Genomic DNA, 465 nt, shown 5'->3' on the forward strand with positions numbered 1-465 from the left:
CTGACCAAATGCATGCGAAAAACCAAGAGAGGTCTACAGGGGTAACCCATCTAGATACTAACCCCAACCTTCTCGGATTAACTTAATTATAAGCCCCAGAGAATCAGATAACCTTTTATGACATACTCATAATCTACCATCAAGAGTACGTAAACAAATATTTGTAAATGACATTGGCGGTGAAAGGATAGCGAACGAGGTGAAGCATTTCTCATCCGCATACATTTCGTTGCAGACGACTGGCTTTCATTAAGAAAATTACAATGGGGAATATTTAACAAATTAGCATCTCGAACCAGTGCGAAAGTGGCGGTGGAATTATGAAACAATACCTGTTAACTCAGTAGCGCATTCCACAACTTAGCTGATTAAGTAAGGACAAAGACTTAAAACCATAACTGGTTGTTCTAGGTTTATTGGGGGACAGAATGTAACTTCCGCAAGGATCATGTAAAGAAAACAGGG

The sequence above is a fragment of the Montipora capricornis genome, chromosome 11, assembly GCF_036669925.1.
Source record: "Montipora capricornis isolate CH-2021 chromosome 11, ASM3666992v2, whole genome shotgun sequence".
NCBI lineage: Eukaryota > Metazoa > Cnidaria > Anthozoa > Scleractinia > Acroporidae > Montipora > Montipora capricornis.